At 35.9% G+C, this 11393-nt stretch overlaps 1 pseudogene; it reads left to right on the forward strand.

Annotated features, from left to right (window-relative positions):
* The first annotated feature begins 10775 nt into the window (after positions 1-10775).
* LOC145260915 (5S ribosomal RNA) lies at positions 10776-10891 on the forward strand (annotated as a pseudogene).
* The last annotated feature ends 502 nt before the right edge of the window (positions 10892-11393 follow it).

The following is an 11393-nucleotide window of genomic DNA, read 5'->3' on the forward strand; positions in this document are numbered from 1 at the left end:
ATTGCTATTGGGTAACACTGGGCTTGTTTGCTAGACGTGGAGTGTTTTTTTGGCAGGCATCCATTTAAGACTATGTCTTTGATTTGTTCATTCGTCTGGAAATTGTGGCTGTCTAATGTTGATGTGGCTGAAAGTAAGTTTGCTTTTCTGTTCGCCATCAAATTCTCGAGGAATGTCTGACACAATTGATCTTTCAAAAACTGGTCATTTTTCTATTTCTTCTTAATTCATCACAGCGTCTTTATTGACAATTCATTATTCTCTTTCGAATGAGACAGAAAGGGGGTGAGGAGAGAGAAACAGAAAGAAGGAAGAGATAAAGAGGGGGAAGAAAAGACATAAAAGGGAGAAGAGCGGCATAGCATGTGTGTATGTGTGTGTGTGTGTGAGAAGAGAGAGAGAGAGAGAGAGAGAGAGAGAGAGAGAGAGAGAGAGAGAGCGTCATTCATTACTTTTGCCAGTGATCGGTTACTTTGTTCTTTTGCCTCTAGGATAGAGCATAGTGGGGAAATGGAGAGAGAAAAACGAGAATGGCGGATAGAAACGGGAGGGATAGAAAGAGAGAGGAGAGAAAGAGATAAAGAAAAAGAGAGCGTCAGAGAGAGAGAGAGAGAGAGAGAGAGAGGGGAGAGAAAAGGTGGAAATTAGAAAGCGAAAGATAGAGATAGCAGAACAAGAAAGATAGCTCGATAGAAAGAGAGAGATAAAAACAGAAAGACACACAGAGAGAGAGAGAGAGAGAGAGAGAGAGAGAATGAGAGAGAGACCATCACTCGTAACTGGTGTTAGTGACCGGCTATTTTATTCTTTCGCTTCTGGGCTGAGCAGGGATGGAAGAAGGGCAGGCCTTTCATGTTTAAATACATCAAAGCGATCGCAAATATCACATATAAAAAACAAAATGGCTACCATTTCAAATTCGTTGGCCATTCATTTCTCGCGATTTTGCACTCGTATTTCTGCGCATTTGCGCATGTGCACGTCTGCATAAAGGCCCCGCGGTGAGACGATGAACAGCACAGATCAATATTTCGTTCTGGCTTCATTGCAATCCGCCTACACAAAGCTGTAACTGTACTCCCCCTTTGTTTACAGAGGACTCTACACAGTGGCTTCGAGTTCACTTCGTTTTCTATTTACAATATGTAGTTATCATCTCTACATTAATAGTGGCATCCACAACCTTCGCACACACACATAAAGATACACGTACACATCTCGCATCTAATATTTCTAATATATAAAGTAAAATTTGTATTTCAATCACTTTTTTATTATCGAAAGCTTTCCTCCTAAAAAATCAATAATTTGTTTTTTTATAGATCATTATAATGCAATTTGATTTTATATTCATCCAGATCATTGCCTGATGCAGTTTTCTGTTTCTTGATATCTTGAGCATCATCGGTAGGAATTACTCTTTGTTCTTTCTAGGGATAAAATTGAATGTTATTTTTTTATTATATTTTCTTTTATCTAATCGTTTTCAAATGATCTTAACAAACAAACAAAAAAAGACCTAACTCTGTATCCTTCCATACAGAGTTACTTACCTTTGATTGGAATCAATATTTAGTGTAGTTTAAATAAAGTAAGAACAACAAAGAGAAAATATATACATTGGCGAGCAAAATTGAATAGCGACAGGTAACATTCGTAGACATGACACGATATTACAATTAGCCTTTTATCTGGTTCTGTCTGGATCGTTGCAAATTTATTGATAATTTTGCCTGTCATACATCTTGCTATATTTTACGGAAGAAAAAATAATTATGATTTTCTAGTGTTCATATTAATATTTATATTTATATAAAACTAGCCTGGGTGCCAGGCGTTTCCCGGGTGTTTGGAGTGTGTTAAGAAATAGAAATAAAAAAAGGGGCTCGAACCCGAGAATGTAGAGACAGGTTTTTAAAAAATGGTAGTAGGCAGGCTCGAACTCGTGACGAAAAGGCGGAAAAGAAATTGAAAGAAAATTTGACGTCTTAGCTGATGTCTCCATGACGCGACCGGTATATGACGAGTCAAAGACGTTGAAATAAACCGCAGTCAATCCAACCGTGACGATGACTTGCTAAAACATCGGCGAAAAAAATCGACCCTTCCTTGTCCAAAACTGCAGAGTTTAGGGTGAAGGAATTAATGTTATTGACCAATTTTATGATATTTGTCGTCCGAGACGTCGGGCTTCATAATCCATCCATCCATCAATTCATCCATCCATCCATCCATCCATCCATACATACATACATACATACATACATACATACATACATTTAAGCAGACAGTTGAGTTTTATATTATAGATAACGTCGCAATCGATTAAGTTAAAAAAGAAAGAAAGAAACTGAGGAGTTTAAAAAAGAAAGAGAATATATCCTATAATCCAGTATTAACCAAATAATTGTAGACAAAACATACTTCACATAGAAAGTAAATACGAGGATTAGATAAAATAAGGGAAACACCTTGAAATTTTAAATGAATTTATTTTTATATTGTGTAGGATCCTCCGTTTCCCAAAATAACTAATTGAATGCGACATGGAATAGTTTTTGGAGAAATGCTTTACCATCTTTTAGTTTAAACCATCTTCTGCTGTTCCAATGATGAGGGATGGGGATATCAACTGGAGATAACTTGAATGCCTACAGGAGAGAACTTGAATGCCTACTGAGAGAACTTGAATGCGTACTGGAGAGAGAACTTGAGTGCCTACTAGACACTATCCTCGAGTGTCTAGAATGCCTACTATACACTATCCCCGAGTGTATAAGACCTCTCTGTACAGGGGTTTGTCAGAACAACCTGGCATGAGGATACTTTTTTCCATAGAAGTAAACCCTGTCTAAATATTCAAAACCACATAGTCATCGCTGCCCAAATAAGATCACTATGGCTAACCCACATTAACTTTTACGAGGAATGGTGCACCTTCTCCAAGTGATGTTACCTCAAGTAATAGCACGAAGCTGGATACTCCACCAGACTAGATAAATTCTTGTCCTGGAATCCAGTAAGACCAAAAGATCAATTCGAAAGATATACTACAATGTATGAAAATGGTTAATTGAGGAGAGGAAAATTATGTTCTTAATTTTTTTTACTAACTCGGTGTTTGAGAGAAAGAACTTTCGAATATCTATGTATCTCATATAGACTCCAAGTGTTATTCCCAGATAGTGGGCCCCTTGATTTCTGAGAACTTCGACTGAAGTAAAATAAAACAAAAAAGGAGTGGGGATACCAACTTCTCAATTTCTATTTCTAAAATACACCACAAATCTTCAACAATATTTAAATCTGAGGATTGCGGTGGTCAGATTAGAGATTCTACTTCACTTGAATGTTCTTTGATGTCATTCAGTTAAAACTTTTAAGGTGTGAATCGGAGCATTATCATCCTGACAGATAACATTTCCATCTGAAAAATTATCCGACCATATGATAAGCTTGGTCGCCTAAAATTTTCAAATAATCATGATTATTGATTCTTATACGCAGGAAATTAAAGAACCAATGCATTTCTGAGATATAGTAGCCCCTTCCTCCAAATCATTACCCATCTATGATTAATATGATTAATAGTCAGAAGAAGACAGTCTAAATAGGACGATTCTTTCGGCTGTTTTCAAACATGCACACGACCAGAAGTTGGTAAATTCTACAAGAAATATCCCCATGCATTATAAATCACAGCTTCCTTTGAGAGACAAAACGAGTCATTCTAAAACAAGATAACCCGAATCTGTGACGAATGACGTTGAAGCAAATCCATATCCAATATTCACCATAGAACACATGAACCTTCCTCTAAAAAAACAAACAAACAAACAACAACAAAAAAAAGAATACTGTGCAGTCTAACACCTTTTAACATTGCGTTTCGTATTCCTCTATTCCCATTGCAAACAATTAGTTTTCCTTGCGTTGTGGGCAGAAACAGATGTTCGTCTCTCTGACAGATAAATATTTGGTACATTGGGCAGTGACGTCTAGTTGTAAAATTAACTGTAGTATTAACAGAGTAGTCAAATTTACTCTTTTCTTTTAGCTAGGAGAAGCAGTGATTGCATAAGCTGTACTGGATGCTCGCTAACATCATATCCGACAGAAAGTAAGCATTAAAGAATAGAATTCAAAACTAATAATGGGAAGATTCGATCTGCGCAAAGAGGATTCCTCGAGCTATACAAATTCTATTTCGTTTCTTCGTCGACAGAAACGGTCATTCGTTTCTCTGATATGTAAGTAATTGGTTCATTAGATAGTGATGTCTAGTTGCAAAGGTAGTCGTATTGTTTATGAGTCAGCTTAAGTTACTCTCACTTCTTGTAGATACAATTAATTAAACAAACTAAAATAAAAACATCAACACAATTTTTGCTTCATGACGTCATGCTCTTCGATGTTTTACTCTTTTACGCATCACATAAGCTTTGCTTCGCCTGAAGCTCACAGAGGCAAAAAAAAAGACACAGTTTTGAAAAAAAAAGTTCGAAGAGTCAGCAGTCTGTTTTTCGCTACGCCTCAATTAGACTTCCTGTTCGTGACGTTATTCTCTTACACGTATGTCTAATTAAAATTTTTAACTTTTCATGGAATTTACAATTCCTTCACTTAATTTAACCTTATGTGAAAATCCCATTTTAACACCATTTTATGCATCATGTTCAATATCGATACATCTTTATAGACATTTTTTACAATTTAATTGAGCTCCAATAAATCATCATCATCATCATCATCATCATCATCATCATCATCATCATCATCAACGGCAATCACTATATATATATATATATATATATATATATATATATATATATAAACTACCTCGCTACTCATCATAATCGGTAATCACTCATAACGAGTATGATTATTCTCACGTCGGAGAGAGGGACTGTAGAGGCCGATCGTTGACTCGAAGACTTTATCGCAATGGGCGGGGGTCGACTTGGTAGTGGAAGAGGCGGAAGGAGCTGTGTTTGGTAGTAGATATCTCCTTTCTCTGCTTCTACTGTTATTTGCGGCTCTGTGGTATAAAAGTATTTAAAAAAAAAAGGTAAAGCATATTGCCATTGATGCATAAAGGCATACCATGATAGGAGTCTGATTTATAGAATGCAATCTTGATGGAAAGTGAAACAGCAATATGCTTACTCACATTAAATTTAATTTAACAGTGAGCAGGAAGAGAATTTCCAAGGGATACAGTTCCCAGAAAGGAAATATCAAGGTAATAAACTATCCGGCATTTAAGGACCGTTACGACGAAGGTTCAGATTTTTTCTGCTAATCGGGTGGATAGGTAATTTTTGTCTAAAGAGTACAAATAAGGAACATTCACCGGCGCATGTCCTGTGGAAGTACTTGCAAAACAGGCACAGACATGATTCGATGCAAGAGGAGCTGAGGCTTGACAGATAATGTGGGTCCTATCATCTTTTGAATCTTGTCCAAGAGAGGCTAATAGCTGGTGCAGCAGCCCATATGTGGAAACAATACTCCATGTATAGGAGAATGGTAGCTTTATATGTTACATAAAAGGATGATGATATCGACATATAACCGAGTCATGTTGTATAGTATAGCCATGGGGATATATTGCAGTTCGTATTTCCATAAAGGTATCATATTTCATAAGAAGAAGAAGAATATAAGATGCTTTATACCTTTTCTTTATCTAGTTCTTCTGTCATCATTGCTGGGCTCTGTGATGAAACATGCAACAACCAACACCATAACCGATTGAGACCTGTTTTTTATTCTTTTGTGAAACCACAAAACAACACTTTATATTTTTAATATATAAATTTATTTCAGCTGTTTCAGTGATCTTCACAAGAAGTCTGCATTACATATCTACATGCTTGTTCCTTCCAGCTTGCTTCCTGGCTTTAAAGCACGTCTGCTCATTTTCGTGACCAAACTCAAACTCCCCAATCTAATCTCCTTGACCTCTTAACCTGTCAGTGCCGTTACGTCATCATCAGAAGCATACGTCTCTTAACGTGTAGCCTCTGTCACGTACGCAATTGCTCAAGGTTATTTTGTTTATATTTAACTTGGCTAATTTCTGTAAACATCTTCAGCTAGAACTTATTATTGCATTTCAGACTAATTTATTCTCTAAACAATAAATAACTTCCAATATAAACTATTTTAACAGAAATAGATAGATAGATAGATAGATAGATAGATAGATAGATAACTAATTTAACTTTTAACAATGTTATTATCTAACATATAGAGATATAGGATACTGACAGATGTAAGAATTTTATTTTAGCCCGTGGAAGGAATTTATATTCTTTGCAGAAGACTTACCAAGATATTCTATGTACTTATTCTATGTGATGCTGCCTGAAAATATCAGTCCAAAGAGTTTGGTCGTTGGCCTCTCGGGAAGGGTGATATTGATAATGACAAATGCAGTTCATCGGAACACAGTTCGCGTACTTGTAAAAGGAAAGCACAAAGATGGCGTGTGTGTATGGAACATCAATAAATAATACACCGGAAATGGATTTTTTTACCAGGAAATTGTATTTTTTCTTTGGTTGTTCATCCTCTTTTGATATTAATGGAGATTTATTAATAATATGTCTGTTTGTGTGAGCGATGCACAAAACAGAATCGTGTCGCGGTTAAACTGACCAGCGGGAATCTTATTTTCTTCCCAACTAAACGCAAACATTTCAAATTCATTATCTTTTTTATCCAATCTCATTCATTTCCGCTTTCAATAGACGGAAAACCAGTTGATGTTAGCATGAAGTGATGCTTTAACTATCAGAATTTCAGTACTCAGTAACTGGTGAATTGTCTTTCGTTTTTCTTATCTTTATTGCATTCATTTGTTGATTTTGAGGACATGGTTATGTGTTGGATATTGGTGGCTAAATCAGTTTGAAAAATATTATCTAAGAAAAATATACGGCATGGATCATAGACAAAAATTAGCAGAAATTTCGTTCTTTCTTTTCTGCTTTGTCTAACATAGAATAGATCGCCTAGTATTTATATCCCTTTGTCTGTTTCATTTTCTCAGGGATTCCTTAAGATTCATCATCGGTTAGACTTCTGGTACTTGTCCCCGATATATTTAGCTCCGTTTTTTATATCCCTTATAATAATATTTTCTATCTCTTTAACTGTCTTGATATTTTGCGCGTAACTCTGTATTCTTCCATACAGAGTTATTTACCTTTGATAGCATTCGTGTACATGACACGATATTATAATTTACCTTTTATCTGGTCCAGTGTTGTTCATTACGAATTTATTGATAGTTTTGCCTGTCGTAAATGTAGTTATATTTTAGGGGGAAAATTATGATTCTCTAGTGCTAGTATTGTTTGTTTTTAGTATATATATTTTTTTATTTAAACGAAATTATTTTACTTTTTCTCGACACGTTATCGTATATTTCTTTTGTTTTTTTAACTAGTTTATAATATTGTCATTCTAACCTTATTTTTATGCTAAAAATGTTTTCTAATCTTTAATTTTATTAAGTTTTTGACTCGATTTAGTTTTTTAGCAAATTTCTTGTGTTTGCCATGTTTTCATTTTGTATTTAAAACTTTTTCAGTTTTAAACCAACTAACAATTTCTCGGGTGAATTCTACACTTTGTTGTCAAAACTTCCAACTCCAAAACTCGACACTCTATTGTCAAAACTTCTAACCTCAAACCTCGACACTCTGTTGCCAAAACTTTCAACTACACAACTCGCCACCCCCCATACGATTCACGCCCGTTTTTATTAAGCTGTTCAATTTGCATAGAAACAGCGACAATCTGCGTCGCTTACGTGACCGTCAACGATGAAACCAACTGGGTATCGCCATTTTAGCCTTTTTGTTGTTGTTATTGTTGTTGTTGTTGTTATGCGACTGAATCTTCGAAGCACGCACACACGCTTGCCAATTTAGTTACGATTTTCCCTACAGCCTTTTTCCGACATATATATATATATATATATATATATATATATATATATATATATATATATATATATATATATATATATATTTCATTTTATTTCTAACTCGACGATTTCCTAGCATAGTTTATATATATTTCATTCTAGCCTTATTTTTATACGAAAAACTGTTTTCTATTCTGTAATTTTATTAAATCTTTGACTCTACTTGGGTTTTGAGAAGACTTCTTGTATCTATCTTGTATTCTTCGTATTTACATATTTATCAAACAATGTTTTTTAAAACTCAATTTCAGTTCTATCTCTGTCTAAAATATACAATGTATTCGTTGTTGATAAGAGTTTATGCTAATTTTCCAAGGTTTGCACACATTCTACGTAATACTCGCATCCTGGAGACAGTTTATTGTCATCTAGGTTATTGTTATGCAAATCCCATTAATTTCTGATTTTGATGGACAGTGAAACAGTTGCTGATCGAATACAGGTGGGACAGTGATGTTCTAGCACTGAGAGGTCCGTAGTTCGATATCTGTTAACTCGTCTTTCTATTCTCCTTTCTTTCATATGTGTATTTATTATTTGAGATGTGGGCATCAACTGGAAGTGGTGTTGATACGTAACTTCAGCTAGTTTTGAACTGGGTGAAAAATATCCACCGAGAAAAATTAACTGGGACAGTCATAAATGATACTTTCATCGTATAAGATACTTTTTAGTATACAATTGAAATTATATTTATAAAATACTATTTTATTATACGCTCTCTCTCTCTCTTTCTCTCTCTTTCGTCATATATATATATATATATATATATATATATATATATATATATATATATTACATTTTCACCCCAAACAAGGCCAATTGCCACTTTGGTGTAGGGGGCTACTATCAGGAGCAACAACTACTGGGGTACTATGTAGGGATTTGGGCAGCAAGATGTCGGTTCACGTTACACATGAACCTCTGCACGTCAGTACTGTTGGGAAAGCAGGGACCTGGAAGGGAATTCCAGAGTCTAGCGGTTCTGGGGAAGAAACTATTGGAGTAAAAATATCTCTTACATCTAGGGGTCTCTACAGTGTGGGGGTGGGATTTAGCAGCCTGTCGGGTTTGTCGAGGGTGCTCACGTCGTGGGGGCACAAGTGATTGCAGTTCGTCAGAGCATTTACCACTAAAATACTTGTAGAAAAGGCAGAACATTTTAAGAACACACACACAGACACACACACGCACGCACACACACACACACACACGCATATATATATATATATATATATATATATATATATATATATATATATATATATATATATATATATAGAGAGAGAGAGAGAGAGAGAGAGAGAGAGAAAGAGAGGTGACTTCAATATGTTTTCAGACTTTTTGTACAGGTATTTAAAGTTGTCGTAGACTCTTGAAAATTCCGCCTGTTATTGCTATACATCATATGAGATGACTGACCAATTCTTATAATTTTAGGTTCATATGAAGAGTTACAGCATGAATTGGAATACACCTTTCTAAAGCCTGATTGTCACAGCTGGTGAATTTCAAAAATCAAATCAGGACTTAAGAATAACGATATGCAATAAAATTAGGTTTCAAATTGGAAAAAAAGATTTCCACAGAAACGTATGAAATGCTTCAGACTGTTTTTGTACCATCTTGCATGATTCAAGAATCAGTTTTGGAGTGGCATGAGGGATTAAAGGAAGACAGAGAGTCTGTGAGGGATGATGAAAGGTGTTAGAGAAGTAAGGAAGTCAGAACACTAGAGTTGATTGGCCAAATAGGATATCTATTAAAGTGAACGTGTCTGTGTGTCTGTCTGTGTGTCTGTGTACATTTTCCACCGCAATAACTCTGTCAATTTTCAGTCTACAGACGCGAAATTTGATATACAGGGTACTGAGAATTGGGAAAATCTTTGTAATGCGTTATCGGCCAGAAATTTGGCTGTTATGGGGTCAAAGTTGAACGATTTGACCTTTGGGAACTCTACCAAACTCCTCCATCAATTTTGGGTCTAAAGACTTGAAATTTTAGATATAAATTCCTTGGACATGGATCTAACTTAATAACTTGATTTAAGCCCAAAATGTTAAGGGGTCATAATAGGGGGCAAAATTTAAAAAATTTGACCTCTGCTGTCTCTACACAAATCACTCAGACAATTTCTGGTCTAAACATTTGAAATTTTAGATAAAGGCTATTCAGAGATAGGGCAAGCTTTTTAATCGGTTTGTGTCTAAAATTTTTTAGTTACCAATATATAAATGTATGCATGTATGCATTTATGTATGTATGTATGTATGTATGTATGTATGTATGTATTTATGTATGTATGTTTGCGCGTCTGCCTAAAACTTTCGGCAGAGGCGACAGCTTTTACCCAGTTTTGAAGTCCGACCTTTCAGACAACAAATATCGAAAAATTGGCTGAAAACATTAATATCTTCACCTTCAATTGGGCACTTTTCTACCGGGGGGGGGGGTCTCTTTTTTCGCCGATATTTTTGAAAGTCATCCTTTCTTTTCGATTGTCTAGCCTTAATTTAAACATAAGTCACTTCTGGTTTGGCGCTGGTTGTAACAGCAAAGACGTCAGGGTTTTTTCCCGTTCTTTTCCTCCTTCGCGGTTCGGGTTCGAACCTGCCTTCCAACTACCACTTGCTCAACATACACATTCAAACACCCGGGCAACGCGGGGCTGAAATGCTAGTATATTATATTTTGCTCTCTTGTTTGGAGCACTCTTAATAATTTCGTTTTAATTCATGAGTTTTCCCTTTTGAATATTTTTAACTTGGTATATATATACGGCTCATCGCGTTGACATACCGGTTCACGTCAGATCACCGAAGTTAAGCAACGTTGAGCCTGGTTAGTACCAGATGGGTGACCATTTGGGAATTCTAGGCGCTGTATGTGCTCTCCTCTTATCTCGGCATTTGTTTCCAGTCGTCTTGTACATACACTTCACTTGCCACTGGTATTTAACAATGTCGACTCAGGAGAGGTGTGGTTGGAGCTTGCGCACCTACTGCCACAAAAAAACAATTTCACGCGCAGGCACCCATTCGTGGGTATCCATAGTCTGTTAAAGACTGAAGGAGCCCTGTATATATATTAGCACCTTTTCCTGAACAAATTTCGCCTACATGAGACAACACCTTAATGCAGCAATGTGAATTAAGTCTTCGTCCCTTTTTCGAAGACATGAAGCAATATACAGCAGTCTTTACTTAAAACACACCCACAATTTATTACAGGTTGAGCAAACGCAATCTTAAGTATGTACGGGGCTTTATGTGAACTAGACTAGCTAGTGTTGGGCAATTACTCATGAAATGAAACAAAGAATGCGTGGATCGACTGGGTGTTTCATTGTATTGAAAAGCTTAGCATTGAGACTCTCTTTTGAAGAGTAGCG

This window comes from Euprymna scolopes, chromosome 36, assembly GCF_053919585.1.
Source record: "Euprymna scolopes isolate OS-2025 chromosome 36, ASM5391958v1, whole genome shotgun sequence".
NCBI classification, from domain to species: Eukaryota; Metazoa; Mollusca; class Cephalopoda; order Sepiida; family Sepiolidae; genus Euprymna; species Euprymna scolopes.